Source organism: Corvus cornix, chromosome 8 (assembly GCF_000738735.6).
Source record: "Corvus cornix cornix isolate S_Up_H32 chromosome 8, ASM73873v5, whole genome shotgun sequence".
In the NCBI taxonomy this organism is placed as follows: domain Eukaryota; kingdom Metazoa; phylum Chordata; class Aves; order Passeriformes; family Corvidae; genus Corvus; species Corvus cornix.
The window spans coordinates 17,942,373-17,954,932 of NC_046338.1; the positions used below are offsets into that span (position 1 = coordinate 17,942,373).

The window sequence follows — 12,560 nt, forward strand, 5'->3', positions numbered from 1 at the left end:
ACTCACAGGTGTGAGCTGTGAGGGATGTCTGCTACATGGGATGGAAGAGTTTGCTCTGCATTCATGTCAGTGTCTGGACCCTTCTCTGGGCTGTGCTCGCAGCCCTTTTGTTGTCAAGATGGCTTTGAACAAAGAGGCAGTTAGTTGGTTTTGCTGAGGATCCCCAAGCAGAAGTTGCTGCCAGGATTTGGTGCAGGGTGTTGGCATGAGTGAGGTAGCTAGCCAGGAAGTGAAACAAAAGTGGAAAAGTGATGACCAAAATAAGGAGATGGGATCATGTTTTCGTTCTTCATAGTGTTGGGTGTAGAGAAACCCAAGTGATTTAGGAGCCCTTTCAGTCAAGGTGGACATAGAGCAGGGCTGGGGCAAGCTGTTACCCTGCTCCTGGGCATGCAGAGCATGAGCAGGGACAGGATGTGCCGGGCCCTGTTCCTGATGGGCAATTCAGATGTAAACCTCATATTTTAACATATAGAGAGAGTTTAGGTAAAGACATATGAACTGTGCTGTGTCTGATGGTGCCAGTGCTGGGGGCAGCCTGGCAGCCCTTTCCTTCAGTAGTGGAGATATATCCAGTGTGCCCAGAAACATGATGAACATGAAGAAAAAATGAAGAACAGTTACACAATGTTGAGTGCAATGAGTGCTTCTCTGTGCTGAACAACTCTGCTAAATGCAATATGCAGTTTGTAAAATGGCTTCCATGGAGAGACTGCAAAAGCTGACTGTCAGATTTTTTATCCTAAGAAGCCTCAAAAAAAAGAGAGGTTCAGTGCTTGAGTAGCTAATACCTGTGCCAGCTCTCCTCTCAGCACTGCACAGCAGCCAGCTCTCCTGGCCTGAGCACATGCTGCTGTTAAGGCAGCCAGGTTAGCAACAGGCATGCAGGTACCAACAGCACAGGTGGCTGGACAGGGTGGAGGGCAACTGTCAGAAAGTTTTTTGCCCTTGGTTACTTTTTGCAACCCGTTAAGCTTGAGGTTGCAGAGATCTAGAACTCGCACTAGTGGGACACTGCAGAAATAGCCCCTTTCCATTGCTGTGGGAAGGTCCAGAGTGCCAGGCTTTGTGATGCTACTCTAGTAAACACTAAAAACACATGGAAGCATTCAGCCTTCTGTTTTTCAATGTTCTGGGCTCCTTCATGAGGTCTATATTCATAGTTATACTCTTGTAACAAAATGTGCCTTCCTGTTTGTGTTTTTCAGGTCTGTTTCCAGAGCATCCTAACTTCCTTTCTTTCCTTGTTTCATTTCTGGATGAAAATCCAAACCCACACAAGCACTTTGTTTTCCCTGCGTCTGGTGTCCTTGGCTCCCTCTAAATGAAAGGCTTTAAAAGTGTTTTTTTCCCAGATTAGTATCCTCTCCCCTCTTGCGCTGGTTCACTGATGACCTCACTGGTCTAAATATAGGCTCACCTTCCCCAGGCGCAGGAGAGCAGGACCACACTGCAGCTGTGGCAGTGATGGAAATGTTGCCTTTCCTTTTAGCAGCTATGTTGGCTTCCACGATTGAAGCCTCACTGTCTCCAAGCCTGCTGCAGCCTCTGCAGCCCAGGTTTGGTGCTGCAAAGCAGGGTGTCTTCAGAAGGGCTCCTGCCCAGCATTGGTGCCCTCGCTTGAGGCCTGCAGAAGGCGGAGGTTTGGGGCTGGCCATAAGAGATGGAGAGGGTAGGAAGGCAGGGCTGGGGCTGGGACACCGCTGCCTGCTGGGGAGGAAGGCTCTTCACTGCACAGCTCCCACAGGAGGAGGTTTGTGCTGGGGACAGCATCTCTGGGGCCTTGGAGGGCTCTTCTTCCTGAGGAAACATAGAAAGCTGAAAGATGCTCCACCTGTCCTTTACCCCTCCAATAAATGTTGTGCCCTGTGCCCTCTAGATGTGAGAAAGAAAATGTGATTAAAATGGTAAAATGCTTTTATTTGTGAAATATTAGCTTTGTGTAATATGTATTCAAAAGCAGATACTCATTTAAAGGTTATATTTAATATAGCTCTGCTCCAGTTTTTCTTTTTTATTATTTTCTTATACATCTTTTCACTTTCTAAGGCAATGCTCCAGTGACTACTGCAATATAATAGCTGCTTTCTCTCTCAGTACACAATTTGACAGCATTTATTCTTTCCTTCAGTGAACATAATTACTTCACATATGGAACCTGTGATAGCCTACAGGCATCTGAGAGAAACCAGAATCATACAATCTGTCCCCTTTGTGAGCTTAATTTACATTCACAAGTGTCATTTTAATAGTGCTGGCAACATGTAGGATAAAAATTACAGGTCAGCTGCAGCATGTCACAGGGAACTGTGCTTAAGTCAATAACATGGTATTATTACATTCTGGATAATTTTACAAGGTAGATCTCACAGAAGGAATTTGACCCCTATTTCTTTAGTTTTCTGCCTTTTGGTTTCCTTCATAAGGTAATTCACTTAGAAATGGATGTATCAAAACTGCAAACATGTTGACAAAGAGGTTAGACTAGTAGGCATTTCCAAATCTGAAAGCAACACCTTTCCCTTGCTGTAACTTGTAACAGTGCTTAGAATTACCATGCTCTGGCCTATTTAAAAATTCGCACTGTTAATTCTTGAAATTTGTTTTCCTGATCCATGTAATCAAAATACTGAGGGGCATAGCCTTCTGCCTTCTCATTTCATACAGTTGACAGAAGTTTGAGCTTTCTGCAACTGATTATTTTTTTAGTCAGCAAAAGCACTCTCAGGCTAGGTATTTTACAGAAATTTTGTACAAGAAAAATGGTGAGTGTCACAGAGACATGCTGCATACAGACCTATGTGCAATTCATGATTTAATTTATATATTTATAAGACCTAAAAATAATAGCTCATTTTTTATATGGGCATCTGTAATATAGATAAAGGTGCAATAGATAATCTAATAAACTTCAGGTTATTTGTTTTAGTGAAAACTTGTTTTGGGGTAGAGCACTGAATTCAAATATCAAATCAATCTTAGTTACCATTACTGATTATTTTCTGTTTTTACAAACCCCATAATTTGCTGCATTTTAAGCTTTCAAAGTTTGTTTAGGGCTTATACAGTTTGCCCATAGTGCTATGACATTCTAAAAGTCCATATATACACAGACAAGGCAAATACACTCCCAGGTGTCTTCTCTCTGCACACATACCCACACACATCCATTCCCTGAACCACACAGCCATTTACTCCTCCTCAAATTTGCATCCTTCTCTTGCTGTAAGCACTTCTACTCATTCGAGGAACACAAGGGGGAAAAAATCTTTTATCTAACGATTCATTTTCGTATCACTGACAGTACTGGAGTTTGAGCAAGTTTTTTAACTAAGCCCCCCCCCCAAAAAAAAAAAAGGACATTTTTTTCCTCTGAGAAGGCTAGATAGAACATACTTTTAAACTAACAGTAAGGAATTGGATGCATAAATACCTAGATATAGTGAATATGTCCACTACCTGAAGACTTGTAACATGGGTGAGGATGAAGGAAAAATGCGTATAAACCCCCCAAATAATTAAGATTAAAACCAGGAAAATTACAACTGGAGTACTTCACACGTTTTTGAGAGTGAAGGTAGTTAGGCACTGGAAAGGATTCCTTTTGAGACTGGTGGAATACTTATCAAAACTTCATGTCTTTCTAAAGGATGTGTCCCACTCTACTGGTGGTCTGATGTGAGAAGTCAGTTAGTTTTGTTTCATTGTCCATGTTTAAGTCCACCCAGGCCTTATAAAACCACACAGCCAACCTCTGAAGTCTAATGTCAGCCTTTACTTGCGAAAATATGTATTTAGGGCACTGGGAAATTTTCTTGTGTAAGAAAAGTGTCTGTTAGTCATGTTCTTCACAGTCTGGCATAGGAAAGTGTTTGCATTCCAGATACTCTGCCCTAGCGGGAGGCTCTGGTTTTGTTTCAAGCTCTCAGCTGCTGCAGGGGTGTAGACTGGGAAACAAGAGCCACAAAGGGCAGGTTGGAGGTGTTCCACCTCTGGAGCTCTCCCACACACCCATCTTAGCAGAAAGAAAACTTTTGTCACATGACAGCATATGTGCAAATATTAATATTTTATGTGCCTGATGACCTATTGACCAAACTCTTTTACCAGTGGAATATTTGAAACATGACAATTTTCATTCTTTGTGAGGATCTTGCATGAGCTACAGTTCAGTTGCAGAAAAGTCTCATTTATTCCACTGGAGATGTGCTGGAGTGTCTTGTCTGCCTCTCCTCAGCTTCTGTCTTCTCCCTTGGCTGACATTAAGTTTATTACTTGTTTGATTAATGGTTGCCACATCTGGTATTTCTATTTTAGAGAAGGAAAAATAAAAGAAGTGTTTACAGGGGAGGCTTTGCAGACAGGACCAAGCTGGGTGCAAGGCCCTGCCTATGAACAGGGATTACTTCTGCTTCTTAAAAGATAAGGGACACAATCAAGTTTTTGGCCTGACATCCTCTTTTCACCAGTAGAACACAATTGTGCTGATAACTTTTGTGAGAAGAGGCTGAACATGCAGTAGGTGAATTCTGTTGTTGGGTCTAGAACTGGAGCCTTTGAGCTCTCTCTTTTTGCTAGCTTGTGATATCAGGCTCTTTACACATCCTTTCTCTGTCACGTCCTGTTGAACAGATGTTTTTTGGTGAGAAAACTTATCTTAAGAGCTGTTTTCGTCAACCTAATTTGGAAAAAGGTTTTGTATTCATCAGCAATGGTTTTGAACTAAAGTCAAGTCTTCGTGCGTTGGTTTCAGGGAAGTTGCCAGGCAACTGGGAGGTTATAGCTTGTAGTCACACCTGGCAGCTTGTGGACATAATCAGTTGGTTTTGCTTTGCAAAGTAAAGTAAGAAATTACTACAGTGAGATTGCCCAAAATGGAGTTTTTTCCAGATTTGGGAGGAGTTCTGTGCTTGGCTGGGATGATGGTGCTTGGCCGTGCTTGCCTGGTGGCACCTGGGGCTCCTTCTGTGCACTGCAGGCAGCACAGTGCCCCAGTTCAGTCCCTCTGGCCCAGTGTGCAGCATCAGGACAGATGTAGGAGTCTGGATTAGTGCAGGCAGTCTTTCATATTGTATTTTCTGAGTGATGGGTAAAGGAACAAATCTACAGATTGCGTGTGTGCTGTTTTAATTTACCACTTAGAGGATGAAGCTGAACAGAGTCTGTGGTTAATATGAATTTTAAAAAGATAATGAGATGTTTTTCTTCCCAAGCTGGCATACAATCTTATTTTCTTTACTCCTCCTCCTCCAAAAAACCCCCCTACCAAGCTCTTGTCTCCAATTTGTTCCTAAATACAATATCAAACGCCTCCTCTGTGCCTCTGATGTATGCTCGAATCTGTGTGCCACTGTGTTGATTCATCTGGAAGATGCCCGGCGTGTGAGTGGTTTGGCACAGTGTGGTACAGGAGAGGAATCTGATAGTGAGAAAGGCAGAGGCAACAGCATAATTATGAAGGATTTCTTCCCCTCATACTGCTTCTTGTTATTTATTCTTCTCTCCATGTTTCCACTGGTTATTCCTCTTCCTGAAATGAAAATAACCTGGCAAGAAAACAATGTTTCCACTCCCATCAATTTTAGGCAAGGAACACCAGGCTTTTTTTTTTTTTTTTTTTTTTAGCATTTCTAACTGAAGGATGATTATTCACCAATATTTTTTGTTGAAGCAAGCAGGCTTGTTAACTGTGGTGACATTTTTAGTGATGCTATGATATCCCAGTGTCATTGTTGCTTGATTTATCAGTTTCTAAAGGATTATTTTGTTGAAAAACTTACCATGGATCTTGTGTTTAAGGCTGACTTTATATGCATATGACTACAAGTGCGTGAATTTGTATGAAAATAAGGGACAGAACTGTTAAGATGCTTTTTCTGTTTTGGCTTTTGGCTCTGTGTCATAAAATACAAACTGGAGCCTTGAATTTCCATGGTTTAAAATGGCATACTTAAACTGAGAAATGCTGTAATTGAGATCAGCTCAGCCACAGCCATCCTACAGTTTGCATCTGTTTACTCCCCTTCTTTTCCAAATTCCTGACTCACCTTCTCTTATTGCTATACTTCTATAGGACTATTACTTGCAACCTCTGCCTCCCCAGCTGCTCCCTCTAGCTATGGAGGGCTATCCTTTCCCTCTCCAACCTGTTCACCACCACCTGCTAACCAGGCACACTTTGATCCATTGCTGAGCCTCTGGCTTTTGCACGTGGCTGCCATGGGTCATTGAGGGGTTACAGATAGCGTGGCTGGAGGAGTGGGATGGCAGTCATGATGGGGAGTCTGTGGGGTCACCCTGACTAGAAAAGGGTGAGGACAAGTAGGGATCCCATTCCCTTGAAGAGAGAACACTTGGTGAGAAATCCCTTGGAGGAAAGCACGAGTCTGCGGGCGCAGCTCGCTGCAGCTCTGGCAGCTGGAGTCTGAAGCAGTGGGTAGGTAAATGTGAACACTAGGTACCTGCTTGGAGATGCAGCAACCACAGACAGTTTGAAAAAACAAAAATTCAAAACTGGAAAGATACGACCTTGATGCTTTTTAAACTCAATGAAAGCAAATGTGCTTAGATTTCCTGGGAAAAAGATGCAATTGGAAATTCTGTGTAAGTGTAAATATGTGAAAGCCAAAGGAGGTAAAGTTTTTTCCTAATTAGGATAATTAAAAAGAAAAGCAGTCTGCAAGTTGAATGCCAGACACAGAGCACCACAGCTCTTTTGCTATAGCAGGAGCAGATTTATTCATGGAGTGATGCATCCTATTCCTTTTCTCTCCTCCGGCACCCAGGCTGAAACCTCCTGCCTGGGTTTAAACCTCTGCAATCCACCTTGGGCTGTACAGCATTGCTGGTCAAGCCAGTATGATATTTCCCCTTCTTCCTCCCCCTCTTCCCCCCTCCTAATTTTAAAGTGACTAAAACATGTGGTTCTGTCAGTCTTACAGTGGCTCAGCTCACCCATCATCTCCAGTTCCCCCAAAACTCTCTGGGAAATTCAGGTGCTTTGCAGTTCTCTGAAGCAGGTCCACGGGGTTTGCTGCATTAAATCCAGACCACAATGTTAAAGTTACATAGCTAGAAGGGACAAAGCACCCTCTTCTGGGTAGGCCCTCAAAATCAGATCAGCTGTCAAAAAATTGTTTTGTCCTGAAGAGAGAAGTGGCAGAAAAGGAAGGCAGAGCACATTTTAGGGCCACTTGGGAGCCCTTTATGTGGGTTCTGGCCATTTAGTCTTCACTAAAACATGAATGCTTACCATAGCAACCACATCAGCCCCCTTCGAGAGAGCCACTGCTTGAATAAAGATGGGGGTTCACTGAAGAAAGTCCAACAAACACGTGTAGACCTTTTACAGTGCTGTACAAGGAAACAGTCTCACTTGAGGAAGCAGACATGTTTTCCCAAGAAGCATTGTAAGAGTTAATGCAATATGCTGCTAGCTTTCCCTGCCTCTGCTGCATGCTTGCTCCTGGGAATTGCTGTTATTTGGGTGGCGTGGGTGGGGGATGGCAACGGCGAAGGAGTGGGCAACCCCCATTGCCCTGCTGCCTGCACTGCTGGGAGACCTCGCTGCCCAGAGTATTTTGGATCCTTGCCTGTTAAAGCTTCTCCCAAACTCTGCACATGCACATTGAGTCACTGTTTTCCTGAAATCTCATGCTTGGTAGGTATTTTCCTCAAGTGCACCCTTTTGCTTTAATCCCTGCTTAATCTTACAGAAAGATGCAAACAATTTTGTAACATCTCTTTGCCTTGGGAAGTCTCAGAGGTGTTCAAGAAATGCTTCTGTGGCTTTTTATTCATTTGCCCCAAGAGAAGACTGGGGTTTCCCCCTGCAGTAAGTAGGTTTGGATATAAAATACTAATAGATCAACCTCCTGGAAAGAGGATGCTTTGATTTGTAAAACTGGAAAGAAAATGTTTATCTGGGCAGTATTAGATTAGTCACAGATTAATTACAATTGTCAAGTATTATTCATCTGTAATAAGAGTGAATTCTTCACTCAAGATTCATAGCAAAATAACATTATTTTTCAAATAGAAGTAATTTAAATGGAAGTAAGACCTTCTAATGCCACCATCTGTACAAGTAAATTACTTTCAGAGTAATTAAATATGCATATCTGGGCTGTGTACTGTACTGATGAACCAAGTTTTATGGAAGCAATATGCTTAAAAATCCCTTAGGTATTAAAGATGAAGAACCCATGGCATTTTGCATTCATATAACCATGAATAAGAAAAAATATTTTTTCTACTGCATAAGTTTGGGGAATATATTTTTATTAACTTTTCCAGGTTAATTAATATTTTTGCCAAATAGCAAATACTATCATCATATTTATTAGTCTGACATTTCACAGGGACTTAGAGCTCTATAAGAAGTTTCAGCATTGTGTGTCTGAATTTATGATTGTGACACAGTCACTCATCTTCTGCAGATTCCCAGGAAGCAGAGCAGTGCAGTGAAACCGAAATCATTATGTTGACTGAATTCATTACTGCCGGACTCGTCCCTCCATGAAATAGCACTGCTCAGCCAATTGGGATTCATGGTCACAACCCTTCATGGAATCATCAGGGTTTATAGTCCATAACAAATACAAATACAGACAGGAACAATAACAGTCTGATCCATCTGATCTATTGCCGCACCTTGTGAGACTGTCGCGAGTACCGGAATAGTGACTGGCCGCGTGTTTTCTGTTGTGCAGATGAATGGCACAGTTGTGTAGGAAGGAGAGGCTGTGTCTCAGAACATGGCACTGACAGCATGGTGTTCAGCGACTAAAACCCATGCTTGCAACACGTTCTTCATGACTTATGGAAAGCACTGGTGTGTAGGGGAGCTTTGGACATTTGCTGGAAGCATCTGAACACTGTGGAAGTGCTTGGTTAAAGAAATACCTGAAGTCAGTTCTGTGGAGCACTTCAGAAGAAGTCTGAAATCCCAGCAGCTCAACCCTTTCAAAGCAGCAAATAGAGCTGTCTACATACTACCAAAATGCAAGAGCAAGTTCAAGCATAAAGACACACAGTTGGCACATCTCTGCAAGTCAGCCACTGCATGCTGCATGTGATACATATTTTATGCTTATGAAACATGCAGAGGTTCCCTGACATCAAGAGACTTAGTCTGTTGGGGTCCCTCCCCTGCCGTGTAGCCCTGAGAGAGGGGCCCTGAGGGCACAGACACGGGGTTTCCCTGCCCCTGCTCAGCCTCGTTCCCATGGGTTGGTTTGTGTTCCCTGCGCGGGCAGAAGGACCCTTGGTCCCGTGACTGGAACAGTTCCTGGGCAGAGCTCCGGCCATGCGGCTGGAGAAATAAACATCTCTGAAACAGCTATCAAGAATCTGTCTGTCCGTATATATTTCCTTTCCACGGGACTCCTGGTTTGATATATGCGTGTTGCAGGATCCCCACTGCAACATAATGGTGGAGAATTGAGAGCAGAACGATCCCCGATCCCTAAGCGACTGATTTGTGTGAGTAAACCCTGGAAACTTTGGATTCCTCTTCTTGGTTTTGCTTTGCTATTCCGTATCTAAACTATGGAGGAACGGTGGGAAGACTCTTGGCTCTCAGAGCCGCATATGAACATTTATCTTAAACTTAAAATGATTCTTGAACAACGATTTGTGAATTTTAGCTTGATTCAAGCTCAAAAAGAACTGAAACACTTCCTGGCATGGTTGTTTAAGAACTTTTTCTATGTTTCTTGGGATTTAATTCTTACCAAGGGCTTTTGGAAAACCGTTTGGACACAGTTAATACTGGAGTCAAAATATATGCCGATGGAAGAATATTTTCATGAATATTATTTAGTTACCGAGACTGTTGAGCAATGTCAGCTGTGTCCTGGCGAAGGGAAGCCTGGTGCAGGGACCGTGCGGCCCAGGCCACGTGCACCGAGCGCTCTCCGAGCAGCAGCGAGGCAGTTCCCGCGCGCGGGTGGAGCCACGCGAGCCGCAGTGTCGGTGGCAGAGCGAGGCGCGGCGGGAGCAGCGGGACCTGGCAGTGCCCGCACGGCGCAGCACAGCGCGTGGTGGAGCGAGCCCCGTGAACGCCCGGCCGAGAGGGGCGGTGCGCGGGCGGCAGCTGGTGGAGGTGGCGGTGGAATGGAGCCGCGCCCAGCCGAAAGGTGCACTGGAGCAGGGCGCGGGGGAGTCGTCGCTCGGGGGCCCGGCCGACACGTGGATGCAGCGCCCGGCATCGGCAGCGAAGCTGCGACCAGAGGAGGCGACGCACGGAGAACTGAGCGGCGCGGCCCGGCCCGGCCCGCGCAGCCCCAAACGCGACCCCGGGAAGAGCGCGCAGGCACCAGCAGCCCCGACAATTCCAACACGGGAGCGACCGAAAGAGAGAGCAAAGACGCAGCGAGACAGAAAACAGCAGCCACTCGGAAAAAGGAAAAGATCATAATAACTAAGATCTTAGGGATAGTAAAATGGTATAATGTTAAGCAAAATTATGGTTTTATAACAAGGTGTGACAACCAGCAAGACATATTCGTGCATAGAACTGCTATTAAAAAGAATAACCCTGAAAAATGCATCCCAAGCTTGGGAGATGGAGAAGTCGTGGAATTCAAAATTATACGAGGTAGAAAAGGGTTACAAGCATTGCAGGTCACTGGGCCTGATGGTGTTCCTGTAAAAGGCAGTATATATGCTAAAAATCGTAGTCATGTTAGACAATATCTCCATTGTAAGCCCCCCCTACAGTCTCCCTTTCCTAATCCCACCTTTCCCTTTTACCCTATGTCCTATTACCCCCAGTGTATTCCCAATCCGTTTTTTCATCCATGGTTTTCCTCACAAAACCATGCTTTTGCCAATTGTTTCCGCAAAAATCCCTTTCCAATGCCGAGTGGGGGATGAAGAGGGGGAGGGAAGAAGTTAAACCCTCTCCTGCCTCAGTTTCCCCACAAAGCATGCTCAGAGTTCTGTCTCCCTTCTGTCAGCCCTAAGATGTTCCACAGAATCTGATTGGACATTTAAAGACTCAGGAGGGTGGCTTGTTTTGTCTTGAAACTGTTCTTGTTATGTTTATCCAGTTGTTTTCACTCTCCTTTTATTAAAATAAAACGGGTGAGGTGTTGGGGTCCCTCCCCTGCCGTGTAGCCCTGGCAGAGGGGCCCTGAGGGCACAGACACGGGGTTTCCCTGCCCCTGCTCAGCCTCGTTCCCATGGGTTGGTTTGTGTTCCCTGCGCGGGCAGAAGGACCCTTGGTCCTGTGACTGGAACAGTTCCTGGGCAGAGCTCCGGCCATGCGGCTGGAGAAATAAACATCTCTGAAACATCTAGCAAGAATCTGTCTGTCCATATATATTTCCTTTCCACGGGACTCCTGGTTTGATATATGCGTGTTGCAGTATCCCCACTGCAACATTAGTCTACATGCAGCACTTTCACAGTTATCTCCTCAGATTAGTTGCAGGAGTCTGACAATGGATGGAAGACAATGGATCAATTCTTTCTGCACCCCAAACATAAAATAAGAAATTGTGGCCCGAAACACAGAAAAGAAATGATGAGAGCTTCATTTCTCTACTCTTAGCCCTGTGCTAACACACGTGAACTACTATGTTGTGTCAAGCCTTTGGGACTTGCTTATGTGTGTTCTAGGTCATACTTTGTGATAGATGGAGGTGGATGTTTATGTAGCCAAGAGGAGAACCATCAGAAATGCTCTAATCTGGGAGGTTTTGAAATTTGAATGGCATAATTCCTGACCTAGTGTAAGGCAGTAATTTGGTGACAGGTTCAGCTGCATCCAGTCTAATTGTGCATGTGTATTATGCTGGAGGTAGCCTGCATGAGTTTTCTTAAATTGCCTTTGTGTGTCTGGCAGATTTTCTGTGAGGGTTGAGGTTGAAAGAGAAAAAAGTAGGAATTTGGGTGTGAATGTTCTGGGTGAATCCTTGACAAAAGGACTTTTGGCTCTGTGGGATGGCTCCTATCAGGGCTGCATATGAAAGACTTTTATAGTACTTCTGAGAAAGCCTGATTTTCAGGTAAAGGTTTGACCTGCAATAGACAATATATACATAATACTTATTGCTTTTGGGAATTTAGGAATTATAGCAATAATGCAGGGACATATGCAAAAGAAACTCTACATAGTCAAAAATAAACAATTGAAATGTGACTTGGTTCGGCTTCTGAATGTGGCCACTTTGCCCTGTCTAAGTCCATGTTTATGCTAAAACATTCTTAGACTGGCATTATTAGCATAATGTAGCCCATTTCCCAATAATTTGAAAGTGGATCTTCCACGTGTTTGAACATGGCAAGGTAGGACAAGGACATTAAAATCCTCTTTTCTTACTCTGTAACAGTGTCTTGTGTTGAGGTTGTCTGCAATTCTCCCAGAGGCTGGAGCATTATTTTGCATACCCTTTTCCCCCCGTTTATCTTCTATTTACTTAGACAAAATTGAGAGAACTTTTTTACTTGCTGTGCTTTTAAAGCTTTAAAAGCTTTTGCTGAAAAGGTACTTATTTTCTTATCACTTTTTTTTTTCTTTCTCCAGAAAAGGGCTTAATTTGAAGTTCTTTTTT

At 43.9% G+C, this 12,560-nt stretch overlaps 1 long non-coding RNA gene across 5 annotated transcripts in view; it reads left to right on the forward strand.

The window, feature by feature from the left end:
• Positions 1 to 9,207, forward strand: part of LOC104695361 — a 161,997-nt gene extending 152,790 nt beyond the window's left edge. For all 5 annotated transcript variants that reach the window (XR_005602529.1, XR_002047700.3, XR_002047702.3 and 2 more), the window contains one exon: positions 8,439 to 9,207. This is a non-coding gene — a long non-coding RNA (uncharacterized LOC104695361). The remainder of the gene's footprint in view (positions 1 to 8,438) is intronic.
• The last annotated feature ends 3,353 nt before the right edge of the window (positions 9,208 to 12,560 follow it).